Source organism: Pezoporus wallicus, unplaced genomic scaffold (genome assembly GCF_028554395.1).
Source record: "Pezoporus wallicus isolate ANWC-B61680 ecotype Strahan unplaced genomic scaffold, APGP_CSIRO_Pwel_v1 scaffold_7107, whole genome shotgun sequence".
Classification (NCBI taxonomy): Eukaryota; Metazoa; Chordata; class Aves; order Psittaciformes; family Psittacidae; genus Pezoporus; species Pezoporus wallicus.
The window spans coordinates 4,343,996-4,357,584 of NW_026642114.1; the positions used below are offsets into that span (position 1 = coordinate 4,343,996).

At 38.7% G+C, this 13,589-nt stretch overlaps 1 protein-coding gene across 2 annotated transcripts in view; it reads left to right on the plus strand.

Moving 5' to 3' along the window:
• Positions 1 to 1,121: 1,121 nt before the first annotated feature.
• CUNH1orf21 (chromosome unknown C1orf21 homolog) overlaps positions 1,122 to 13,589 on the plus strand; it is a 98,305-nt gene continuing 85,837 nt past the window's right edge. The window contains exon 1 of one of the 2 annotated variants that reach the window (XM_057426976.1): positions 1,122 to 1,208. The gene's annotated coding sequence lies outside the window, so the exon portion shown is untranslated. Of the gene's footprint in view, positions 1,209 to 10,759; positions 10,845 to 13,589 lie in introns of those variants that run through there. The other variant, XM_057426977.1, reaches the window with a different exon arrangement.

Genomic DNA, 13,589 nt, shown 5'->3' on the forward strand with positions numbered 1-13,589 from the left:
AGCCAGGGAGGATATCACTGTATTTCTTTTAAATTTGAGGTAGAATCTTAAAATTATAGGTTGCCTCAAGTCCCCTTCAGCATGTTGCATATAATTTATGCACTGAAAGCCTGTCTAGACTCTTTACCAGTTGTGTTTATTACATACAGTGTCAATCACAGCATGTCTCTCCTTGTCGGTTTGTATATATAAGATTCATCCTGATCTTTCTGCATCTCCCTTTTCCCCATAAAACTCCCCCCAAAAGGTTTATCCCCTTTTCCCCATAAAAATTCTTGTCAGGAGCCTGGCAGTGTCCCATCCACCCATCTTTGTGATCATGGTGCATTTTGCTGATGATACAGACTTGCTGCATAGACCTCAACTGACTGGATCTGCTTTTATAAAACCAACTTTCAAGCTGAGGATGATTCATTTGTTCAGGGGCTGAAGGCTGATCTATTTTAATCTGGAACCTGCTGCAATTATGTTTTCTGTTTACCCATATGTAAAATGGGAATTGTGGTACCCTCCATCTTCTGAAAACCAGACTGAAACGAGCAGCATTTTATATGGGCTGGACAATAGTCGTCATAGTATTTACCATTAAACCTTTTTTGAAATTTCTGGTGGGTTCAACAGAAATCAAATTAGCTTGAATAAGAATTGGAAATTGTCTTCTGTTTGACTTTGTACTACTATTTGTTTATCTTGTAATACTTTAGTGATAGGCGTTTTGGAGGAGGCTGCTCTTGTTCCATGTTTACAGTGTCCAGCGCAGTAGGATTCTTTCCCTGCCACTCCTGCATCCTGCAGATATTTAAGTAATAATGAAATTTTATGCAGCTCTCTCTCTCTCTCGTCTCCCACACAAACTTCTTTAAATGGATCAACTCCTCCTTTCACCTGTCTTATCTGAAACCCTGTGCATTGTGCTTAGAATTGTTTTGAGCTTGTCACAGCTCCCTGCTGCCTGTTTGGTAACAAGAAGCACTGTTCACTTACAAACTGGTAAATACTTTACATTAAACAGGAGCAGAAGCTGTTTTCTGTGTTCTGAGGACTTCAAGAAAACTAAAACAACAAACAACTTTTCCCTTTTCTGAACGCTGAAATATTTACTTCCTGTCTTAATCTTGCAGGAACATCCTTCGCAGAACATGTTTAAGAAAGAGGCAAATCCAAAATCTGTAGACAAGGGATTAGAAAGTCAAATCCCAGTTTGAAAGGTAGATATATTTATTCTTTGCATGTTCACTTGTTTACAATAGACACGGCATTTGAGTTTTTGTCTGTCGCTGCTTCTGGAAGTAGTTTGCATATTTAATTAACAGTTTCACATTTGAATTATTCGCCAACAAATTCTTGGTTCCCATTATCAATCTTGTTTTCTTCTGCTGTCATCTGAAACTCTTCAAGTACAAGAATTAAACACTGCAGATCTTGTTTCTGCAGACGTTTGTGAATGCAGCCTTCGCGGCATTAAAAGGCTGAACAACCGCGCACAGTTCTCAATTGCTTTCTTAATAATTATATGAATGCTGGCCCTTCTGGGATTGAGTACTGTGAAATGTAGCTTGTTGTCCTGCACATCTGCATAGAGGCTTGTGAAGGAGCTTGTTTAATTTCAGATATCATTGACCTGCCTGGCAATGCTGTCTCTGGTACTGAGATGAAATACTGCCAGTGCATTTGAATTATGTAGGATGCTGGTTTTCACAAGTGACTGAAAGTAAAGGCTGATGGTGAACAATGGTGTTTTGTGGGTTTGTTTTTTTTTTTTTTAATAAAGGAAATATCTTCCTTTCTTTAATTATAAACAAAGCACATGCATATGAAAGGTCATGATTTTATTTGCTTTTGGGGACTGGAAGCCTACAAAAGCAGTGATAATTGGCTCTACTGACTTTTACCCCTCTGATTGAAAATACCACTTCCCCACCCCCCCTCCAGTTGTGTTCAGGTGGTGCTATGTGAAAATTGCACTGTCTTTCTCTTCCAGACCCACGGAAGAGCAGATCTCTCTGTTGCTGGATGTGTTTTCCCTGTCCTTTGCTGCCTTGTTCCTTCACACCCTTGGGCAAAATTTTCCTGATCCATTACTCCTTGGCACTGCTGCAGTGTGTGTTTGATAGTCCTGGTTCCAGCTGTACAGTACAGGTAGTTCATGGCAGCTATTCTTGTTCATGGCAACTATTCTTGTTCATAGAAGTTATAGAAGAGACAGGATGCAGTATTGTCATTAATGATGAGTAGTGTCCTAAATATATTCATACACTTTTTTTGTACATCAAAAATGGTTAACCTTTCCAGAGGAGTGATACTCCTTTAGTAAGAGCAGTATGGGAGCATGCTCCTTCTAAGTACTGAAGGATGCCCTATTGAAACTCAAATGCTTGTTAAACAACTGCAGGCAGATATGTATTTTTTTTAAATTTAATAGATGAGCTCATTTGAATGTTTTCCTGGGGGAGTTTCACTTCAGTGAGCATGTTGGTTGACTTGTATGAATTAAAACATTTGTATTGGAAAGGCAGCCCTATAGGATGTCATGTTGAGCAGGGCTGTTGAAAAGTGTTTGTAAGTATTCAAATTATTATTTTTTTTAATATGGATTCACTGTCACAGTAAAGTTTTGGAAAAGACAGAAAACTAAAGTAATCCTTGATCGGGTGAATGAAAGTGCAGTAATGGGTGTTTATAGTCTAGCTAATGCTTCTACTTTTTTTTTTTATTTCAGAAGTTTGAGGAAATTGAAGGTGATTCTGTGTATTTCTTTTTGTTTGCCAAATAAATATTTAAGAAGCTATTAAATATATTAGTATGCTGTATTACTATCCTGTTCTCGGAATTTTATAACCTCTGGTACTTCAAGGCATGCCTTTTCAAGTGAACCTGAGGGTTGTATTTCTCTGAGCATTTGGGATCAGGAAATGATGAACACCCAAATGTTAGTTTTGGTTGTTTTGGGGTGTTTTTTTGTTGTTTTGTTTGTTTTTGTTTTGGGGTTTTATTTTGGTTTTTGGTTTTTTTTTTAGTTAGTTAGAAATTCTGTAGTATTATCCTCCCTCTCCTTTTGTTCACCAAACCTGTTATTGTTGGCAACAAACGCTTCTTGCTTGTATCTAGAATCCAAACGCTGCCGTTGCAGATCCTGAATGGGCTCATACCGCAGCTTTTGAGGTAGCTTTGGGAATTTGAGAGGATGTCTAATTTGCAGTTTCAGTTTATCATTGTGCAGAGCTTATATTCTCTAGTCTGCCTCCCCGTTGCATGTTTACTTTTCACAGCTTGAGAGCCTCTGGCTCTGCTGTTGAAGTTATGGCTGTTTTGTAAAGGAGGGGGCAGTTGTTACTGTTTTGGTGCCTTCCCCCCCCCCCCAAAATACAAATTATCTTGAAAAATGGATAATGTGCTGAAAAACTCTTGTGCACCTTACATGCCTTACATGCAGATATATCTCTATATAGGGCAGACCAGTAATCTTTGCCGAGTCACAGCTTACTATATTATCACTGAAATCATTTTTATTTCCAGTAAAAGTGCTTTCTTATTTTGTTAAAAGGTTATGCCTCATACATGTCAGCAGTGATAACCAATTTGGTAATTATTTTCATGGTAACTGTTGACTATATAATCTCATACTTCTTGGCTCATGAGAGATTATTTATAAAGCACAATGACTAAACTCTGCTGCTGTGATGCCTGGTAGGTATCATATTTTAAGATGCTATGTTAAAGTGTGTTTTACTTAGTCTGCTAAAATTTATTTTTATTACGGTTTACTGTTTTGATTGCAATAGCATTTACATCTTTAACTGATGCTCCCCAGCTATTTGCTCGCCTTTGAGAATACTTGGTATTTTGCAAGCTGAACAGGATGTGATACTTTCACCCCGAAGAATTTCTACTACAGGCTTTTTTCTTGGCAGAAACACAGCTTTTTCTTAAAAATTATATCTGCAGTTATACAATGAAAAAAACTACATACAATTTTTTCTTGATCTTTGTGCCCAAGTCCTAATTATATAATTTGTATGAAAACATCAGACTTCAAATGCAGTATATTGCAGTTTTAAAGGATAAATCTAATGTACTGGTGTTTTTTTTAAATGCCATTTTAAAGAAATAATAAGCAAAGGAGTCTAACATGTACACAGTTCTGTAAGAACATCGTTTCTAGGATATCCAAATCCCTAAGCTTCTTTTTGATCCAGAGGATTAGTGGAGATTTCCATTTTTGCATGGCAAATTTTTGGGCTGTTAAGGATGCGCAGAGGAGCCATGTTTTCATGGGAGAAGAGTTGTGTAGGAGTAATATTGCTCCCAATCCTGCTACATGTGTGTGGTCCTCTGCAGTGGTTTGCACAAGCTGTTTCAAGTAAGTTTGAACGTTCATTTTGAACTCAAAGAGCTCTTTCACTGTTTAGTAGCTCAAGAAAATAAAAGCCCATCTATTTGATGACCTCGACTGTCACTTGCAAACCAAGCTATGTTTTGAAGCAACTGTATTAATGCTAAGGATTTATAGTGCAGCCAGTTATAGGGGTCAGCGCTAGTAAAATGCATTTGAGTGGCATTGCAAGGAAACGTGTCTCATCACAAAGTTGAATTGGAGGCTCTCTGATGAAAGCAAGGTTTTTCTTCACATTTGGTGAAACATTTAAAGCATTTTTGGCTAATATAATAAAATTCTCTATAAGGGGAATCCTTAAGTCCTAGTGGAATTACTCACTTGCTCATAATGTATTAGGAGAGAGTGATTTTTATAGGGTACACAGTCTTATAGAAAAAGTCCACCATGTAATAACCCATGCTATGATAAGTGGGGTTGGTCTCTTGTCACACACCTGTGAGAATGCTTCTAGGAGAACAGTTTGATCATGATGAAAACTATGGTGAGAGAGGCTACAGAGACACCAAAAGGGGGATTTTCAGGTCCAAGGAGTAAAACCAAATGTAAAATAAGACATTAGTGGTATTTAGAAGATGGATGTTACGTAAACCAACAACATCTGTTTGTAGGAGGAGGACTGATTTGTATCATCTGTTTACACAATTCAATGGGTATTTACAGTATAAATACTCATCATTTGCTTGTAGCATCTCTTCTGGTGATGTTCATAAGCAATAGAAGAATCCTGTTGAAAAGAGTCAGGGTTTGGCTGTCCAGTGAGCTGTGGTTTCAGAGGGATTTTCTTTTAGGCCAGAGCTATTTTAAATTTAAACCAAATGATAAAATAGCATCAAGATAAAGAAATGTTTAAATAAAGAATGGGAACTGTCTCAAAGGCTTATTGAAAACATCATCTGCTGTCTTCTTGTATCACTCAAGAGCTTCAGCATTGATGTGGGTCAGCTGGATCCCAGTATGATCTCTCTTCTTGGGCCACTGCATGGGAGATAAGCTGGGGTGGGTTTGCTTAGCACACGAGGTCAATGTTTTAGTTTGATCTTTTTTAGTGGTATGGTTGTTCTTTATTGTATGATGACAAATCAGCATCCTTTGTTAGACGTTCACTTGTACTGTACCTAATGAAACAAGACAAATTATTTGACACTTGTGGTTGTTAAACCCCATTTTTGTAAATAATCTACTTCCAAGAGGGCCTTACAGTCTGAGCAGCTGCAGCTGTGTCTGCAGGTAAGAATCAAAGAGGTGCTTTGTGAATATTTCTTCATCTTCTGGACAGACTGTTGTTGTTAGGGACTAAATCAAAGAAATTAAAGATTGTGAAATACGTGCACTCAGAGACAAATAGTTTTAGGAGACAAATTGTTTTAGGTACAGAGGGAAGTTGTGTGAGAACTGTCAAACTCTGCGTATTCTTTTGTTACCTAAGGCAAGATAACAAGATTCTGCTCAGCAGATGAGATCAAAATTTAAAGCAGGTGTAAAAACAAGCAAAAACCTTTAATATAACCTTTTTATGATTTCAAGTTGAACTACCCTCCCACTGTTTTACTAGAAGTAACTGTTAGTTATTTACTGCAAGGGATAGGATAGGTAATATTTATGAATAGCATGAGCAAATTTTTTGTAATTTTATTTTTCATGTATGTTTTTTTTCTGTCCACTGTAATGTGAAGCTCTAACAGTAGATCTCTTTAGAATCCTACAATTAAGTAAGAATATTAGTAACATTTGAAACTTTCTGTAAAACAGCTCTTTACCTCCATAGGTTTCTCAGAATATGCTTTGTGCTTGTTAATGCTTTAAAGTCTTTGGTAGCCTTCAGAGTTGAAGATTTTTTGATTTGCATAATAAGGGTATTGTCAGTTCATAACAAATGCTTTGGTTTTGACAGTAAAAGAAACCTCAAAACCAAACCCAACCCCAAACTTGAAAGCAGTCCAGTGCTAAAAGTAGCATTCTTTGTAGCAGATACCAGATAGTTGCTCTTTGACAACTGTGTTTTAATTAAAATCCATATTACTATTAGTTGCAATCAAAGATGTTTATTCTGTGCAAGATATATTTTAACACTTAGATCTGATGCTCAGCCAGCCTGTTAAATAAATTAACGATACTTGATACTTTTAATCTCATGTTTGAAAACAGCATGGCAAGCATAACCTTAACAGGGTGCAGCTATTTCTTTGCTTGGCATAGCGCATCTGGAATTTTGCAGTGATTTCATGTCTTTTTCTTAATCTGAACCATCAGAACACAACTCGGCAGAGGTGGCTGGCTGTTGCTTGGCATCAAGAAGAAATTACATAAACGTGAAGGCTTGAGTTTTTTTCTGTAAAAAATGAAGCTTCCCAGGTTTACTGAAAATTTATCTTAGTTGCTGAAAGTCCCCTGGTGTAGGGAGTTTGATGTGCACATGTTGCGAGTGTTATGAGCTGTTCCTCCCCCACCCCATCTTTCCTATACTGCAGCCATTTCTTCATGACTCCTTGGAAGAAAGCTGCAGAATAAAAAAATATCCTACTTTAATTTAGAAATGCCATGCAATATTATTATTTTTGGGGAGGTCTCGTTTGGATTAGTATTAATCAAGGTCACTTGAGGCTTAAGTTAAAGGCAATAAATAAATGTAGCTTTTATAATCAGAGGGCATATTTAAAACAATACTGAAAATTATTTAAAAAAAAAAGGCAATTTTAGGATAAAGTCACAGAAAAATGGTTTTAAACCTTGCCGGACAGCAACTCTGAAAAGCAGTTTTGATGTTTAAGAGGGCTAGAGATGTTTTCTGTCCTCAAAACCAGCTGGCAGGAGCCCTAGCACAGAGCATTGTTAAATCTGTTTGACCTGGCAGGGCCTGGCACCATTGGAGGAGGAGGATGGGCACTTTTAGGAATCTTGTTTTTGAAATACAAAGACGTGTGCATTGTATCTTCTAAATATTTTGTTTCACTTTATAGGAGATAGATATTTGTGTATGTGTGTACGCACATATATATGTATATATACATGCACATGCACCTTTGTAACATTTTCATGTCTAAAGGAAGAGTGTAGAGGAGAACATGAACACTTTCAGAGGTGCCTGAAAATACCCTGCACAAGTTGTGCTGTTGCAGCCTGGGCTGCTGAGTGTGGTAGTCTGTAGCACATCTTCTGCTTGGTCATTCATTCTTAGCTTTTACTAGATTTGCCTGGTTTATTTTGGGGAATTGGAAGATACAAATTTTCCTCACTGAGCCAAGCATAGAGGTGTCTAGGGAAAAAGAAGGTGACTGGGTTTTGACCTCTAACAGGCAGTACTACTTACGAAGCATCTAATGAACTCTCTTAAAATGTATAAGGAAAAAAACAAAAGCTGATGTAGAGCTTTGCTCCAGAATTTTTCTAGGCTAAAAACCTGGTCCAGAATTCTCCTTGAAAACAGGAAATTCAATTAACTCTTCTTGTGAAATAAGTGGAAATGTATAGACTAGGTGTGTGGGGCCAACAGAAGGTAATCCAAGGGGGAAGAATGTATTGCCTTTAGTCTAGGGAAATACGTAGGAGTCAGGATTATTTTTCAGTCCTTCTTGTTCTGTTGTTTTGATTGAGCCTCCTTGTGCAAAATATGAGGCCTGTTTACAGGGAAAACATCTACTGATGGGGCAACTTGTGGAATTGGAAGTTTAGCATTGAGGTGGAGACTTAATGAAGGGATGTTAGCAAGGAGCTGTCTGGTAGCATAAGATGACAGTGTTGTTGTTAAAGATTACAAATTTTTCCCTCTTAAGGCATGCATCTAAATGTGCATATGGAGTCTTTCATGCTAAGCATGAAAAATTAATCTTTGTAAGTGAGATACCCTGGTCCGTAGAAATTGGGGAACAGGAGCTGCAGCTTGGATCTACTAAGAGCGTGCAGCAGCAAGGTACTTGCAGGTTTTTAACCAGAGATTGTGTAAGAGACTGGCATAATATGCAAGAACTGTCTTGCATATTATTATGCCAGATCATGACATCTCTTCCAACTGTTTTTCACTGACTAAAACTTGCTATGAAATGATGCTATGCCTTCAAGAGGGATTTTTAGAAGTTGAGAGAACTACCAAATTACAGTGTACCAGGGTGAAGCCTGGTAGTAAGACCAGTTGACTGTTTGTATGTATAAACAAAGTGTGTGTGAAGGTGATCATAAGAGATAATCCTGGTCACCAAAAGAAAGACTGAGTATCTGTTATACTTCATCTTGCTATGTAAGTCATAGAATGGTTAGGGTTGTTAAAGACCTTAAGATACCTAGTTCCAGGCTGCCTGCCGTGGGCAGGGGCACTTCACACTAAACCATGTCACCCAAGGCTCTGTCTGAACACAGCCAGGGATGGAGCATTCACAACCTCCCTGGGCAGCCCATTCTAGTGCCTCACCACCCTTACAGTAAAGAACTTCTTCCTTATATCCAATCTATACTTCCCCTGTTTAAGTTTTAACCCATTACCCCTTGTTCTATCACTACAGTCCCTAATCAAGAGTCCCTCCCCAGCATCCTTATAGGCCCCCTTCAGATACTGAAAGGCTGCTATGAGGTCTCCACGCAGCCTTCTCTTCTCCAGGCTGAACAGCCCCAACTTTCTCAGCCTGTCAAGTCAGTATAAATTAATCATTTTTCTGTTTTGATTTAGGTTTTGTTTTATATTTTAATTCAGTATGCAGAACATCCTATGGTAAATGATGAAATAAAGGCAAGACATAAAATATTATATGGTAATGTACCTTTGTGTTATTTTTTGTCATGTCTTTACAGTGTTTTCCAAATCCCAAAGATAGGTTGTCATTGAGCTGTCTACAGTAAAGCCTAAGTCACAGTTGCACTTTATTCCTTCTAATCTGTGTTACCTTGTGCTTGTCAAGATAAGTTTATTCCTGTACTGGGCAGCTTAATTGTCTGGCCCTTCTCTGGCCCCATGGGATTTTCCGGTTTTCTCTATTCTTGATTAATTTGCCCAGTTTAGTGCCACCCATCATGTATAGCTCTTCCCTGGCCACTCTTTTCTGGAGATATGGTTTATCTCTGTATTTAGTGAAGTCTATTTTGTGGGTCTGTTTGGTTTGATTTGGGTTTGTTTTTTTTCTGTACTGAAGTTTATTGTTATGTGATTGGACACGAGTTAATGAGGACTGAACAAAGGCAGGCAGGCTGTAGGACTGCTCAGCTCTCCTGAGTGAGTTATTTCCTTGTGTTGACAGTCAGTGAAGCCTTTTAAGGGTAAACTTGCCCTTAAGAAGATCTTCCTTCTTTTCTCTCTGGCATACCAGGTGACTTTCTAAGGTTCCTTACAAATGACTTGCCAGGGTGCTACAATAAACTCCCTCCAAGATGCTGTTGGTGGCTTTTGAGTGTTCAGGTATGTGACATTTGACTTCCATGACTGAAGCTAGGTTACAATTTTTTGATGTAACATGTTTCTGTAGTTGTTTTCAAACACTATCATGAATTTCTGAAGGCTGATCAATCTGTAATTTTTAAGGTTGTTGCAGAAAGTTTCCCACTTCTCCCTCTAGCTAGCTTGGATGGAAAATGGACTATTTTTCCCTGGTAAATTTTGACTGAATAAAACATTTTGTATCCCTGCAAACTGGAAAGTAGAGAGTGTCATGGGCATGCTCCGCACCTCAGACACTGCCTGTAATATATCCATTAGCTACCAGCTGTGCAGCAGGTGAGAAGTGAGCAGGGCAATGCATTTATTTTATGTCTGTGTTTATTTTAGCAAATCAAACCAGAATTTGTTTCTGCTGAAAGTGAGTTTCTTGCCTGCAATCTGCTATCCTGTTTTGGAGCCCCTTGTTTTGATTCTCAGATGTGCTATCCCATGTCATTGGTATTCCAAGAGGGTGCATGGCCGCTCTGAGGGAGTGAAATGAATCCTTGGGGCTTGGGGGGGGGGGGGGGGGGGGGAGGTCTCCATCCTGGGCTGGCTTTTCACTTGCAAACCACCAAGGAAGTCTGAGTGCTGTGATGAAAATATGAAAGTGGTGGATCTTGTCATGTAAAAATTGGATTACTTGCTCCCCTCCTTCTGAGAAAGTCTGCTGTGCTCTGAAATGCCAGGCTTGTGTTTTATACACAAATAAAAGACCTGTTAAGGTCCTTCTCCGTGTCTGTACTTTGGCTTACATAAAATCAAGTTCCCCTCCCCCCCTTTCTTTTCCCTAATAAGGCACTTAAGCAGTCTTAAACCAAGATTAATGTTCCATTAAACTTTGATCAGGTGCATTATAGATTGAAATGTGCTGGTCTTCTGTGTCAAATAATAGGAAAAATGAATTTTTTATTTTGTTTTTTGAAAACCACTATACCTACAGAAAGGCTTGTTTGCATCAAATAAATCTGTTGTTTTATTGAATCTCTCTTCTGTGATCCGTGCATTCTGGGGAAGTGGGTTGTCCAGAGTGAAGACGTGAAACCATTGGTAAGCCCAGCTTTTAACTCTGGGCTATGTGAGCATCCACATCATTCCCATCATTCCTCCTGTCATGTTCTAGCTTAAACACTGTCATTTGTCCTTTGAATTCAGAGGCCTGTGTAACATCTTTTTGTTGCAGTTATTGGCATTTGGTTAATGAAATCCAAGTGGCTGCTTTTGTGCGCCTTCAGAATGGAGCCTGCAGGTAATCAAGGCTTCCTACCCCCATTTCTTTTGCAGCTTTATTTCTTTACTGGGTAGCTGTTGATACTTGTTATTTTTGCCCTGCATGCACAACTGACACAGGCTGACTTAGCCCTACAAAAGTCACCCAAGCGATGTGGTTCACATCATCTGAGGACCTTGCAGAAAGCAAAGTTTCTGTGTTTAATTTCTCTTAATTTCTTTCAGCCAACTGGTCTGTCAGAATAAGAGAGTTGCTAAGCAACTTCTTCCCGTATTGCCATGACATTTCTCTGTTCCCTGGTGTTTTGGGAGGACTTGGGAGGGTCTCTTCCATCCCGGTGAGCAGTTGTTAATTCCCATAATCTTGCTGTGAGGAGGCAGGATGGCGTTGGTAACACAAAGCTGATTTTACTGAATTCCTTATCAAATTGCTTCTCACATCACTTGATTTCCTCTTGAGTTTGTATGGTAGTGTTCAAAGCAAGCTCTCCTTGCTCCAGCTGCAGCCTGCCATGCTGTGGGGACTTGGTGTGTTGAAAAACCTCTTCCAGGGGTGGCAGTGGCAGTGTCATAAATAGGAAAGCCACAGGCTTTGTCAAACAGCAAAATAACATGATGAGGGAGTGTCACGGCAAGCTGTTTATCATAATAGAAAGTTAGAAGATTTCTAGGTAGAATGTCCTCATTTTTTAGTTTTTGTTTACAGCGTATTTGAAAAATCTGAGCATTTAGACTTAACTTCTCTGTTAGGAAAGGGAAGAAAAAAAATTTAGTTTTTATTTCAGTATATTTTAAGACTTGTCACTCTTCCAAACAGATGATGGTCACTAAGAGAATTTCCCATGTTGGTGCTTGTACATTAGCATGCCACCGTAGAAGGTGCAGTGGTGAAGGCTTCTGCATGCACAACAGCTCTTCTTTCCACGTTCCTTGAGGAACCAAAAATACTGTCTCTTTCCTTGCTTTATTTTTTTTTTTTTCTCTTTTTTAGCTTCAGGCTCTTGCGTTGATGTTCTGGATTTAGTCTTTGGTGTCTCAAAGATCTCGACTTTATCTTGATGCAGTATGGTTTAGTTATGAACACTGACATATGTATTAAACGATTCACTGTAGATGACAAAACAGTGGCTATATGTCATGTAATTTTTTTAATTATAAACACTTGATTGAAGAAAAATGAGAGAAGAATCCTGTTACTAGCTTCTGGGCTTGGTGCTTTTCTGCTATCTCTATTATAATGACGTTTTTTGCAGTGGGATGTAGGCACCTTTAAATAGTCTGTTTAAAATATAATTGGTAAGTGCTCAGCTACAGTATCATAATTCAGTTGGGCATAATTTGCATATAATATGGGGATGGAAAAATACAGTAATACTGACTGAAGGATTTATAGTGTTTTGGTACATACTGCTCTGGGAGCTGCATTTCATGAGACTGTGTTTGTCAGTTGTCTAGCAATATATGATTTACAGGTGCTATAAATGATGCCAGCATTTACAGTTACGTTGTTCTGACTTAAATGCTGTTCTGGGAACTGGATTTGGTTATATGTTTGTTTTTTTTTTTCTTAGAAATAACATTGAACCAGCTTTCAGTTACAGGCTCCTTGGTCAGTTGTGATCATCTACATTCCTGGGCTTGGAAGAGAGGTGCACAATCCGTGCAGGACCTTGTACATCACTGGTTTATACTCGGAACCATATAGCTGCGCTGTTTAAAAGCTGAGTTTGTGTGGTGCAATCACATTCTTGGCAGGGGGGAAAGAGGAGTGGTTTTACTGTGTATGTTTTTAGCATTGCAAAAGGGAAAACCAAGATAAGAGAGCTGGATAGAATTTGTGTGTGTTAGTACAAATTTTTCTTGGTGCTGCCTTACTTTAAGAAAACCCCCCAAGCATTAAAAAGACATGCAGTGATTTTCACCTGAGGGAGGACTGTGGCAGACCACAGCCAGGTGGGCTGTATGTCAATGAGCAGGCCTCCTGCAAAGGGCCGAGATTTGCTCTGCCCCGTTCTGCTCTGATGTGAATGGGTTTGTGTCTTTTAAGTTTCTGGTAAGTTCTGATATTGAGTGTTAGCTTTTGGAGAAGTACTGCAACTTGAAATAATTTGATTCTGCTTTTTTTTTTCCTTAATTAATATAAAATTCATTGGTTTTTGAGTTTAGTCTCAGTATTGCATTCATAACATCATAAAAGCATATCCAAGACAGCCTGCCTGCTGTTAGAGTTCATAAACTTACTTATTTTTTCTACTTCTAAAATGAAATCCTTGAACCTAAAGGGGGAGAGGAAAGCTAGAAAGATATTGCAGAATTTACTCTCAGGAAAGCAGCTGCCATTTTCATGCACAAAAAGTTAAATGTGGGAGTAAAGGGGCCAATGAGCTTAACATTGTACAGCTGTCGGTTGGCTGACTTTTAACTTTGGATGCAGCTGCGTTAAAGTTTCATTGTCACGGGGAGTCTTGGGCCCTGGTTGGTGAAATGGTCCTGATGGACCTGATGTGGCTGGGAGTGGTGAACCTGCAGGGCTAGAAACAATTTAATTGAGCAGGTTATTTCAGT